This window comes from Canis aureus, chromosome 1, assembly GCF_053574225.1.
Source record: "Canis aureus isolate CA01 chromosome 1, VMU_Caureus_v.1.0, whole genome shotgun sequence".
Taxonomy (NCBI): Eukaryota; Metazoa; Chordata; class Mammalia; order Carnivora; family Canidae; genus Canis; species Canis aureus.
Window position 1 is genome coordinate 45,912,241 of NC_135611.1, and position 13,002 is coordinate 45,925,242.

Genomic DNA, 13,002 nt, shown 5'->3' on the forward strand with positions numbered 1-13,002 from the left:
CGAGACTAAAATTGCATGTACTTTTATAGAAACTCTGCCAAGGTTTTAAGGACTAAATTGTTAAATTTATTCTGGAGGGAAGCACTGACGATTTGAAATAAGGTTACATTTATTTTTTAAACATCTTGTTTGTATGTATGTATGCATGATTTAAAGTGTTGGTATTCTGTAATTTAACTGTATGATTTTATGCCTACTGCACATTGGATGCTCATGAAAATGAGGTGCCTGTTCTCCTTGCTCCTCTGCTGAACAATATTTCAATAAATATTTTCTTTCCCTTCCTCTCTATTGTGGTTTTATAAAAAAAAAAAAAAGAAAGAAAAAGAAAAAAAGCCTTTTAGCTTAATTACTTAACCTTGGTTTATTTTGCTGGGTGGAAAGAGGCTAGCGTTTCTGCCTAGCTCTGTTATTTGAATTTGACAAGGTTCACAATTTCAATTAAGCTGGATTTTCTAATCTGTTGATCTGCCCCTACAGGCTGCAGTGAGATCCTAGAAATAGGGCAGCACTCTGGAGATGGGAGAGGTCATAGGACTGTGTACAGAGAAAGGGTAGATGGATCCTGGAGGGACCTGAACTTGTAACATGAGGGAAAATGATGCAGCCACGGGGGTTCTGGGATTAGTCAAGAGGTACCTGAGTGGAAATGAAGCTGGACCATATATGGGGGTGGTGTGGACTTTGAACAGGAGGAGAGGGTGAGTCCCATCTTAGTAGGAAGATTCGTGTTCTTGGAACTGGGCACAGAAGGTAATGAGTTGTAGCTGGTTCAGGGCCTGTAGTATGCAAAGATAAACCATGTTAGGATAATAAAGGCCATGCAACCATCAAGCCTAGGGCAAATTCTGACTTCATAATCCCCATGCCCTCCTTGGTACCACTCCATTTATTTTACAAGCTCTGTGTTTGAGTTAGCAAGACGAATCTTTGAAATTAGACATAACTCATTCTCTGAGATTTATTGAGGGCTGACCATATGACACACCCTCAAAATTTGGGGAAAATGGTGAGCAAAGACTAGCCCTACCCCCCACCTTTATGGAGCTTCATGAGAGACATGTTTATGAGAGTGTCTTAGACAGAAATGTAAAATTAGAACCATGGTAAGAGTAGGCAAAAGTTAGGGAGAGCTGACCTGGTCAATGAATGCTGCCCTGGAAAACAAGGATTTAAGTGAAAGATGCAGAGTTATTAAAAATTAAAAACAGTGACAGTAATAATGCTAATGTTTCTGGTGTAGCAGGTAATATTTACTCAGTTTTTATCATGTTTGGGGCACAATTTTTTAATTTAATTTTATTTTGTTTATTCATGAGAGACACACAGAGAGAGGCAGAGACATAGGCAGAGGGAGCCTGATGTGGGACTCAATCCTGGATCCCGGGATCATGACCTGAGCCAAAGGCAGATGCTTAACCACTGAACTACCCAGGTGCCCCTGGGCACTGTTTAAGTATAACAGTTTACTTAATCCTGTAGCAATTCTGTAAGGTAAGTATTGTAGTTGATGTCATTTTACCCAAGGGGAAACTGAGGCATTTTCTCAAAGATATAAGTAACTTCCTTGCCAAGATCACACAGCTCATAAGGGTGGAAGTAGAGTTTGGATCAAAACAGTTTAGCTGCAAAGTTTCTTTTCTTTTCTTTTTTAAAGATTTACTTGTGTATTTTAGAGAGGGGGGCGGATCAGGGGAAGGGGCAGAGGGAGAGGATATTCAAGGAGACTCCCACTTGAGTGCAGAACCTGATGCTGGGCTCCATTTCACCAGCCATGACATCAGGGCCAAGAGTTGGACACTTAAAACCAATACTTGGACACTTAACTAACTGAGCCACTCAGGAGCCCCCAGAATTCCCATTCTTAACCATCACATGTGAACCTTCTAAGCAAATAGATTCTGGAATATATGGGTCCTCTGCCACTAGAAATAATTATAATCATGAATACTTACAAAGTATTTTTGATTTGTCAGACACTGTTCTAAAACTGGTTATGTTAACTCATTTAATCCTCAAAACAATACTTTAAGATAGGTTCTATTATTACCCCTATTGTGCCGGCAAGGAAATTGCAAACTGCTTCCAGAGTTTTTCTCTGAATCACTTTGCTATTCAGCCTTGTACTAAATAGTGGATAGAAGTGCAGGACCCTTCTAACTATGCCATGGGAGGATGTCATCTGTCTGCTTGGGGACAAAGAATGCTGTTGAAAAGTACCTGGAAAGACCCAGTAGAGGATAGTTTGTACTGAGAAATTTTTGTTTCAATATTATAAATATTTATAAAATCTCATCATGAATAAAAAGTATTCATAATAAAGAAGAGGCTATGGAACAAGCCATAGATTAAAAATGTAACTCTCTAAACCACACTATTGAGTAGATGTGTAATAAGTAAACTTATATACAAATTAAATCAAATGGAATCCATGGGCTCCAATAATCTATCTCTGAATGTGGGCCAAGTCTTTTGAAATAATTCTCTGAAAAACCAAATAATTTTTATATATGATATTTTGCATATCTCAAGACATTTACAGACAAATTTAGGTTACAGGTATTGTAGTGTCTTATTAATCAAAAACATTAGTTACAGGCATCATGGTTATTTGGTTTTCAAAAAATTAAATGAGTTATATGTTATCTGCAATTTTAGAATGTAAAACAAAAATGTCCTTTTAGTTAATATTTGTGTTTAAAATCTCATATTGCTGTATACATTTTCAAGATAAGTCACCAGAGACAATATACATAATATCATATTTTCTTCTAACGTTAGATTCATATGCTTTTTTAATACATTTAATATTAAAAAGAAAACACCACTGTTTGTCATGTTAATGTTTGGATCATTATTTTTGAACTGATATTCATAGAGTACATGATTATCATAAAAGGCCATTCTAGGACACCAATGAGGTCAGCATAAGTGAAAAAAACTGGATTATTACTGAGAGATTACCACAACCTGTACTGGTCTTCAGATACCTAAGAATAAGAAGTTCTAGTTCTAGTAACTTAAGATTTATTATTCATAACCCATTAGGCTAACTCTTTTAGCAAGAGCTGGTTCTTACCTACTGTCAGGCCAAATGGAGTCATGAAATAGAAAACTTGTTTTCTTTAAATCCAAATTTTGGGTTGATATAAATCTATTTATAGGTGCTCCCATCAGGTGGGAAGAAAATTCATCTCTCTCTCTCTCTTTTGTAATCTGTGACAGAGCTGGGGCAGGGAGCGCTCAGGAACTAAGCCACAGATCCACATATATGACTCCAGGAGAACCTATATCCTCAAGCCTCCATGAGGAGTGCGTAAGTTGTGTTTCCTCTGACTACAAAAAAGATTCAACTCCATCTCTATAAATTCAAATGTAGATTTTCAGTGATGAAAGTTTTTACTAAGATGATTGTTAATTTCTTAGACTTCCACTTTTCAGCTTCTAAAGGGTCCAGATCCCAAATCACGAAGTTAGGAAATTATGAATTACAGATACATGTATATAAGGTCCCAAGAGACAGATTATGAGCTCTTTAAATATGTATGTCTGGAGATGTGTCACTACACAGTTGATGGACATATTGTTAAAAGACTTTCAATAACTCTAAATGTTTGGGGGAATTTCAGTCCCTCTGTTAGAAGAAAGTTGTAATCCTAGCTCTGAATCCCATATTTGTTGTCACTTGCTCCTGGTCTCTCACAGATGACAAGGAGCTCTTGGTATACATTTGAGGAAAACTGCAAACATAACTGGACTTGACAGCTGTTAGTTTTCCCATAGAGAAGTGAATTTGCACATAGAGTAAAACAATTCATGGTGAAAGATAATTTTTTTTAACATGTATCTTAATAGAAAGCCTCACCAATATTTCCTCTCTAGGGATGCCTGGGTGGCTCAGTAGTTGAGCATCTGCCTTTGGCTCAGGGCATGATCCCAGGATCGGGAATTGAGTCCCACATCAGGCTCCCTCCAGGGAGCCTTCTCCCTCTGACTATGTTTCTGCCTCTCTCTCCCTCTCTCTCCCTCTCTCTCTCTCTCTCTCTGTGTATCTCTCATGAATAAATAAAAGTTATTAAAAATATTTCCTCTCTATATTTATATTTCAATTTGTAAATTGACTTGTTCCATCATTATTAGATTTTTTTCTAGCTTTTTAAAAAGTTACTTAAAAAAATCATATTGAAACCTCCTGCAACAAAGTTGTAAAAGACCTGTCTTCTTTTTATCTTATCGGTGAGAATTTATGAAGTTATCTTCTTCCTCTAAGTAACTGATCTCAGAAATTCACAGACCTTCACTTAAACCATGTGAAAATAAAAATCAGGCACAGTATTTCTATCAAGAGAGAAATCTTTCTTTCTACCTTTTTTCTTTTTTACTGTATTTGATCATGGACAATGAGATATATAGATGTAGAGAGACATGTACATTTGCTTTTCCATGGATAAAATTCTCCCTAATATTTGTCCATCATTCATCTTGACTATTTTGATTTTCTTCTGCTTGATTTTCCTCCCTTATTTTCTTCTTTCCTGTCTACTCTGAAGATTTCTGCTCAAACTACCAATTCTTTCTTTCATCTTCTTTTTTTAATCAGTTCTGACCAAAGGCTGTGAATTTCTATAGGGCTGGCCTTTTTTGGAGGGAGTATTTCTTCTTCACTGAGGATAGCCCATCTATATTTTGGTTAGGGAGGGATAATTTTTCTTCAATAAAATTGCCTTCTCCATTAAGCAAAGAAAAACAGCTCCTTCCCTTCCTACTCAAATTTTAATATAGAAAAATTTTAACATAGAAGTACTGATAGACAGTTGAATCCACAGTAAGCCATACATTTGCCAAAAGAATTCCTGAGATTTATTGAGTCAGTAATTCTATTTTACTCAATATTCTGAAAAGTAAGAACTGGAGGCAGAGCATTGAGCTTTGTTGTTGTTGTTGGGGGTTGTTTATGGGGTTGTTTACGAGGGTCATATTTGAATTACATATTCTTTTATGCCTATAAATCAGAGGGGAATAGTAGCTACTGTTGACTCATCAACTTTTTTAATTCTGTGAAGCAAATCTCTCTGGAAAAATGAATATTAATAATTAGACAATATCCAATTAAGGGCCATAGGCCAGAGGTAATCCCTCAACTCAAAAATCCACAAAGCACATGTAATAGTAGAAACTTAAGTTAACAAACACTATTAACATAAAATTAATGATAATTGTATAGAGTGAGGGATTTCAGGCCCCTCCAAATAAGAGCCTATTGACATAGTTTTTTTTTCTTTTCCTCAGGAATTCATTTCTAGCATAAAACTTTAATACTATCCTTTGAAGCAAATATATAATCTTTTACATCAGTTTAAGAAGTTGTATTTCCATCAATTCTTAGATAGAAGCACTTCTTCTCCAATTGAGAATACATTTAACTCTACCTTTTCCTTCATTTGAAGAGAGGAATTTCTGTGTTTTCAACAAACTAAATGAGGAATTGCCCCATTTCTGACTGATGTAGTGGTGCCAAACAGATGTCTCATAATAATTTAGTTTTATTAATATAAAACTAAATGCCTGTATGTCCATATCACAGCCATTTTTCTTTTTTTTAAAGATTTATATATTATTTTATCTTACTATTTAAGAAAGATTTTATTTATTTACTCAGGAAAGGCACATAGAGAAAGGCAGAGACATAGGCAGAGGGAGAAGCAGGCACTCTGCAGGGAGCCGGACGCAGGACTTGATTCCAGGACCCCAGGATTATGCCCTGAGCCAAAGGCAGATGCTCAACCACTGAGCCACTCAGGTGCCCCTATATATTTATTTTAGAGAGAGAGAGAGCATGAGTGAGGTGAAGGGAGGGAGAGAAGAGGGAGAGAATATCTTCAGGTAGACTCCCTGCTGTGGGGCTGGATCTCATGACCTTGAAATCAATACCTGAGTTGAAGTCAAGAGTCCAATGCTCAACCTACTGAGCCACGCAGATGCTCCAATTGCAGCCATCCTAATTAATTAATTAATTAATTAATTAATTAATTATTTTTTTCATAGCCATCTTTAAATGGTAATTATGAACTCCATTTTACAGAGAAGGAATTGGTAGCTCTGATACATTAAATGGGATGCATAATGTCACCTGGAGGTGTCATTGGAAGGAATTCTGGGTGACAGAATGAGTCTTGAGCTGACCTGTTTTCTCCTCTGCTCATCTCCTCCATAATTCTGCCCTCTCCCAGTCACCCAGAAACCTGGGGAGAGTGTGGCTTTGATTCTTGGCCCTTGACTCAGCCAAGTGGAAAGAAAATATAAGAGGCAGGAGTGATGGAAATAAAGTCAATTTCCTTCAATCTATGCCAATGTTCTCTTTGGGTCCATTTTAGAGATTTTCACTCTGATGATAAAATCAGATATTTTTTATATCACTCTACTTCATCTTGCTGAAACTATGCAGAATATTAGAAACAGATCCATAAAATATTCATGTGTATTTCTTAGGGACACAGAACTGGAAACTATCCTTCCATATTTCAGTTTTCACATATAAATAAAATTGAACAAATATTACTGGGGAGGAAGGTATTCATTCAGCTTCTCAACAATAAAAGAAAAAGGACTCCAAATATATTAAGGCCTAAATTGACAGTACACACAAGTGGACACAGGCAAGAATAATCTACAAACTATTCCCTTTATGTGTAATTCAGTACACAGATGCTTTTTATCTCACTAAATCAGAATTCAATAAGAAGTGTTAAAGCTTCATTATTAACCAAATGCACCTCTCCCCTCAATTAAATGGTGATCTTACTTTTCAGCTCCACAATTTAGAAATTATTCTCATGGATACATTTGGAGTACATTTGATTTTTTTTCTTAAAAGTTTCTTGAAAACAAATTTCTGTGTTATACTTTTAGTCTGGTCCTTTCCTTTTAAAATGAGAATTTCTGTTCATTTAGTTGTCAAAAGTCCTCAGCTCTTCCCAATTAAAGACAAAGAGAGGGAAGAAATAATTTTATCTTTTATTCCTTCCATCTACATGCCCACAAAGTTTCATAAAATGTTTATTTTAACTGATTCAAAAATTTAACCTGAATAGTTTTTAAAATGCAGATTTAAAACAATGAAGAAACACCAGTCTTAGCCCATTGAATTGGCAAAGCTTAAGACAAATGATAATGTTCTGTGTTGGCTAGGGTGTGGAGGAATGGGCATAATTACACACAGCTGGCAGGATTTGAGAATTGGTACAGCATGTCTGTAGAGCAATTGAGAAACATCTGTCAAAATATATCAAAATGCACCTAGCTTTTGACCCAGAAACTCTTCTTCCAGGAATTCCCAAGAAAAGTATCAGAGATGTGTGTAAAGATACTTGTCCAGGGCTTTTTCTTATGCTATTATTTACACTAAGAAAACTTATAAAAATACCCAACAATAGTGGATTATTAAGCAAATTGTGGTACCTCCATGTTATGTAAAAATCATGTTGTACAAGAGTGTTGGATATGAGCACATGTTCACTATTCTTACATTTATTTTTTTTAAGTGAAAGAAGGAGTCCTTAGAACAGTACCTAGTGTTATGCTGTCCAATTCTATTAAGATCTATTTCTGGGAGAAAAAAATACTCCAAAATGCATCAGTGGTTTTATCTATGTAGTAGATTTCAAATGGGTTCCTGTCCTTCCTTCCTTCCTTTATTTCTTTTTAATCCCTTCTTTCCTCTCTTCTTTTTATTATTTCTTCTTAATTTTTATTATGAGGAAATTTGAAATAAAAAAGATTACTAGGTATCTCCAATAGAAAACTATTGCATTGTTTAGAGTACCATTTTCCATGTTATCTGATTTTAGGCTTTCATTGCATTTGGGTTATTTTACAGCTCTATAAATTGTAGGTAACTCTGAGCAATGCAAAAACTGTGTTGTCTTTACACATACACATCAATAGTCTATCCACTGGGGCTTCAGTTGTCACTCCTTCTTCTGTTGGCAAAATCAGTTTGGTGCCCATTTATAAATTCATTTCAATTCCCATATTTCATATAAATTTGTACTGCTTTAACTTCTCCTCTGAACTAGTTGTAACACCTTTCCTGGTTCTTTCATTTAATTAATAGGTTAAATAAAATATCTGACAAGTATTCATTTTGTATCTGTATGAAAGTTATGATCTTACCTTTTCAGAAAATTACCCTTTAACATAGGTTTCCTACTTTGACAAATTAAGCAGGTATTATTATTTTTTGATTATTAAAATGAAATACCAGCAAACGTGATTTAAAAAGAGTAGACCGTGCTACAGTCCAGCATTACAATATCCACCTAACATTTTTATAAAGCATCTCACATCAAATTTTCTTAACATCTCTACAAATGAATTTAATAAACACTCATGGAGTGCATAGAGTTTTCCGGTCAGTATGCCAAATTGGAGAGTGTATAAAGATGCATAAGATTATGGCCATAACGTTCGACATCTTGTAATAGCGACTATTTTTATACTAAATATCAAAATTATCTACTATTTCATTATTAAATATATCAAAATGTCAACTATTCCAATATCAATGATTTCAACATATACTTACATGAAATGGCTTTAGCCATTTTGGCTTAGTCTCTGCATGACAGAAGAGATGTGATGCTGAGAAGCACGGGAGCTGCTTGGCACAGCAGTTTTGATTTACTGAATAGGCACCAGCAGGTTCTATAGTCTTACAATTTCACAAAGTGCTATTTGCCTTCAGAATTCAGCCATTAACATATAGTCTATAATAGAGTAAAGAGTAAGATAGGGTGGTAATAAAAAAGAATAAGACACATGACTTTGGGCAGAGGAAGTAATTCAACTCTGATTATGTATAAAATATAATACACATTAGGTTAGAGAAAATATTGGCTCTGGCCATCCCAGAATTTGTTTCAATAATAAATGGTCTTTTACGTGTACTAAGTCTTTGTTTTTGTTTTTTTCCCTTGGCCAGAGTAACACAGAATGACAATATGAAGTGAAATGTTTTTGCTAAGTGTCTGGGACAACTGCCCCTTCCCTGTTCCATTGGTTTTCATGAGAAGTTTGTCCTATTTTCTTTTTGCTTCTTACTCCCTCCTTTCTCTTCTCTCAGAAATGAGGAAGAGGGCAAGCATGGATTGACCGGGACTATCAAGCGGGTGGCTTTTCCTGTGTGGGAAGGAAGCATCAAAAGAGGATGAAGTGATCTTTCCCTTGGTCCAGATGACTGGCTGGTTCCACAGCAGCAGCTCTGGGAGCTGTGTGGCCTAGAAACTCTGCCTCATAAGAAAGTGCTGCTTCTCTTCCTCAGTCATAGATGCTTGGGTGCAGATTGCTATTATCTGACTTTCAGGCACTGTACTTTTCGTCTTCTAAGGGCAAAAGCAAGAATCCAGCAAGGACATCATGGTATACACACAGTTAATAGAATGTACCATCCCTGAACTCTTATGGCATCCTAGGAAGGTAGCCAACATTAGGCAAAGGTAGGGTCATAATATTTGTATATTATTAGGTTAGTTAAAGTAAACGGCTTCACTCTTTCTAGAGCCCTGAAGTTAACTATCTCTGATTTACTACACAAAATCTGAAAATATATAATTGGTCCAGTGGCATTCACAACACTGTATTTGGATTTCTCAGATGCAATTCCTGATCAGGCTGGTTTGAAGTATAAACTCTACGAAGAAGCTGCCCCTCTATTTGAACCACCTTTGGTTTCAATAGTGTATTTTGTTGTAGATCTTACTCTTTTGTGACATCAAGGACTAATACATTTCTCACAATTTCCAGAAGCAAGCATTTTAACCACAGAGGTCTCCAAAATAAATATATTCCACAGCAGGCAGAAAGCCATCATCAAGATTTCCAAAAACTCCTTTGCAGTGCTTTTTTTAACCCCTTGCAGTCCTCTGCCATGAGATGTGAATGCGTTTGTTAGCCTTTCATTGAAACTTTTAGTCAACACCTTCTACTTCCTCTTTCTTTTTTGTCAATTAGTCTTTAACATTTCCTATCAAATCAAAATTATGGCATTTTTACTGCTTCCCATTTTTTTCTCTGTGTTTTTAAGATTTTTTATATAATTTTAAAGTTAATATCCTATTTTATAACAGTAAATTTTAATTGATTTTTAAAATTTAATTTTAATAGTTTTTCTATTTAAAAAGCACTATTTTTAAACTACAGAAAATCTGAAGGAAAATCCTGACAAGTACTGGGAAAGGGAGAACTACTATTAACATTTTTGCTCATGTTCTTATGAGCTTTCCCCCAAGCTTATAATATTTAAAACAATATTTTCCCTAATAGTGCCTTGAATAGACTTGTTACAAAAATGAAACCAAAAGGGTCAAATTTGCTGCTTCTTAACCAGTCGTTCCAATCCTGTGATTATCCCACTTCTTTTCATTAATTCCACCATCCATCCATACATCAAAAGACCCAAGAGAGAAAGGGACCACTGAAAAAAATAGCAAATAACTTTTAACGTTTATGAATGGTGAGAAAATTTTTGTTATGTTTGCTTATTAGTTTTTTTTTTTTTTTCCTCAGGTAGGGGTGTTGCTAGTTGACCATTCCTTTCAATGTTCCAGGAGGTGAAATCAGAACTGAATAGTATCTGGAATTCTATGTGATTTTTTGCCAAAAATAATTTTTCTTATTTAATTTATTTATTTATTGGGTTTTTTTGTTTTGTTTTGTTTTTTAAGAAAGGCAGATTGCCACATGTGGCACATCATTTGGATGTTTCTGGAGTCTTAGAAGCTTGACCATTCCTATGTTCTTCTACAAATGGACCTTGAGAGTTTGTTTGGATGTTCTAGCAAGGAGCGCAGTCACTTGTTACCCTTGACTGAAGAACGGGCCCTCCTCTACTGGGAAAGGTCATTCTCTTAGACCTAGTGCACAGCTTCTAGATGGATGCACATGGAGCAGTGAGGGAGGAAGGGAGACACCTGCTTAGCCAGCCAGATCAGCTGAATTAACTCTGGTAATCAATGGGGTGACAGATGTCACAGTCAGATCACCCTCACATCCCTTTTTTCTTATTTTAAAAAGAAATAAATACATATTACCAAAAAATAAAAACACAAAGAAATATATATATTTATTTATTTTAAAGAGCAGTAAAACAAGCACCAAACATGATATCATCTGTCACCTATTTACACAGAGACAATCAATGTCATTCCTTGTATATGTACTTATTTCATTCCAGAAGAATTTATTAAAATGCTTACTTTATGCTAGACTATCTTCTAGGCATGGTAGAAAATAAGAGAAAAGTTTTTGGTTATGAGAAGCATATATTCTGGTAGAGAAAAAGACTTTAAATTGAAAACAGACTATGAACAAAATAATTTTGACCTTGTAATTATAGTGTTGTGAAGATAACGATCAGGATGTATAAAAAGGTATCTATCTATCTATAAAAAAGATATCCATCTATCTACCTACCTATCTATATCTGGGAACTTCATATGGTGTCTATTTGTAACTACTTGGAAATTCTTTTTCTCCCATTGAGGGATGTAGAACTATATTTCTTTCTAAGGGGAAAGTAGGCACACTTTCAGAACTACCTTAAAATGGGTGGGTGATATCAATCCAAATCAGTTTTCATCTTACTTGTCTGTTCAGAGCGACACAAGGTCATTTTCTCTTAATCTCTGATCCATGGGAAGATTTGAGGAATCTGTGTACCTCCTAAAATAGTGTGCAAACTTTTATTTGCAGTGTCTAAGAGGATGGTCTAGATATCCTTTTACTCCAACCTTCAGTGACATCTTTGCCGCAGGAACATCCTGACAATATCAGGATGCATCAATATTTATGCTCATATCACATCTGGTACATTTGGATCAGTTTAGGTTTGGAGCAGTATTTTAGAGTTTCAAGTAAATTTTGTTTCTAGTTTTCTCTTGAAAATATGCATCTCTTTTCTGTTTGGGGGTCTTCTAATCTCTGCAGATTTTCATTTCTGCTCTTGCAGAGTGGCTTTGCTTGTACAGTTGCTATGCGTATGAATAAAGAATCACATACACACATAGTCTAAGTTTTGATGAATTCAAAAAGCAGAACTAAAAATGGCTACACAATCATATGCTATAGTCTGGAATATAATAATTTTAATTGCTGATCACAAAACAAATAAAGTATGTGTATGTTGAAAGCTATGAAATGAGAAGCAGCTGTCTTAAATCCTTCCTAGAATAGTCAGAGGATGTATAAACAAACAAACAACAAACAAACAAGGATGAAAGTAGCCTTGTCTTCAGGGTAGTGCAGCAGACTCTTTTTGATTCCTTTATGTACACATTTTTCATTCTGAAAAATAAGTGAAACCATCTCCTTGTAACTTATTCTTCCCAATGGAAAATGTAATCAATTGTAACTATATTTATTTATGCAGAATTTTATACCTCATTGACATTCTCAAAATGAGATCTCTAACATCCAGTAGGAAAATTCTCCAATACATGTCAAAGAATTTAAAGTACCTTCCTACTGACATATATCATACACTGAAACCAACACTGTGTTCAAGAGAAAACGTTTGTGTTCCTTCACTGACGTGTCATGCATGCCCACTCATTCGTTTTTCTAATATTGAGTGTTGGCATCAATTCTCCCTTCCTCAAATTAAAAAGAAGAGAGTTCCAGATTTTAGATTAAAAGAAGAAAATGCATAGATGCATGGGTTTAGTGACTAGGAAGAAAAAGCCTAAAAGCTTTCAAGCAGATGGAAACCTGCCGATTAATTACATGTTCTATCCCATTATGGTAGTAACTATTTCTTGCACAGACAGATACAACTCACCTTTATAATCTCTGTGCATATCAAATATGTATGTGTTGATTCATATTTAAAACCTGCTTTAAATCCTCTGTTCAAACTCTTTGAGGGCAAGTATCTGGTTTACTCTTTTCACTGTTGAGTTTCAAGTGTTAGCACAGTGGCCTCTATGGAGCCTTTTAGAGTAATTATTT